The following is a 968-nucleotide window of genomic DNA, read 5'->3' as shown; positions in this document are numbered from 1 at the left end:
TCCAACCAAAACCACTCAATGATTCTGTGATTTAGAAAAGCACCATAATTTCCTGATCTATGGAAAATCTCAGGCAACGTGTTACCTGAAAAAAATTATGTGCAAAAAACCATCAGGGCAAGTGACTTGTACATATTAAGATGCTCAGGGTAGTGTCTGATGGATATGTCTGTACACCTCCAGGGTTTCTTGTGTCTGCTCAAGAACGGGATTTGTGTGGCCTTTTGTGATCTTGTTCCATACTCATCTAAAACTCAAAAGGCTCCCAAGATTAAAGCATCACCTCATCAATTCCTATAGTTGTCTAAAGAGTGTGAAGAAGATGGATCTAGGCTTCCTCTCTGCAGTGCCAAGCAATGGAACAAGAGACAGTGGGCAGACACTGACACACAGGAAATTCCACTGAGCCCTGAGCAGGGTGCCCGGAGGGAGAGTGCAGTCTCCTCCCTGGATACTGACGGGAATATCCCTCTGGCCCGGCCCATTCCACGAAGGGCGGCAGAGCAGCAGCACGGCGAGCCCGCCGCGTTTACCCGCATTTGCTGCTTCATCCTGACAGGAGCATCGCAGACCTCAGCCAAGGCGCAAGGAAACAGCCACTGCCAAGGGAAATCTGTCACCACCTCAAGAAACAGTTGAAGACTGTCACAATAAAATGCCAGTAACATAATCGTAATGTGGTAATATGCAATATGGTAACACGGTAAAAGGCAACAGCATAAATTTTCTCTGAGGTCGGAAGACAGCGAGGTAAAAGGCCAGTTAACAATTCCCTCGCCGGCCGCCCGAGCCCGCGCCGTCACACCGCGGGAGCCCCGCTCGGCGATCGGCTGCTCCGGCCGCGCTCCGGCGAGGCTCCGCGCGGGGCTCGATTGAGCGGCCTGCCCCCAGCGCCGCGGGCGGGGCTCGATTGAGCGGCCTGCCCCCAGCGCCGCGGGCGGGGCTCGATTGAGCGGCCTGCCCCCAGC

The sequence above is a fragment of the Erithacus rubecula genome (assembly GCF_903797595.1).
Source record: "Erithacus rubecula genome assembly, chromosome: Z".
In the NCBI taxonomy this organism is placed as follows: domain Eukaryota; kingdom Metazoa; phylum Chordata; class Aves; order Passeriformes; family Muscicapidae; genus Erithacus; species Erithacus rubecula.
This window is presented reverse-complemented; position numbering follows the sequence as displayed.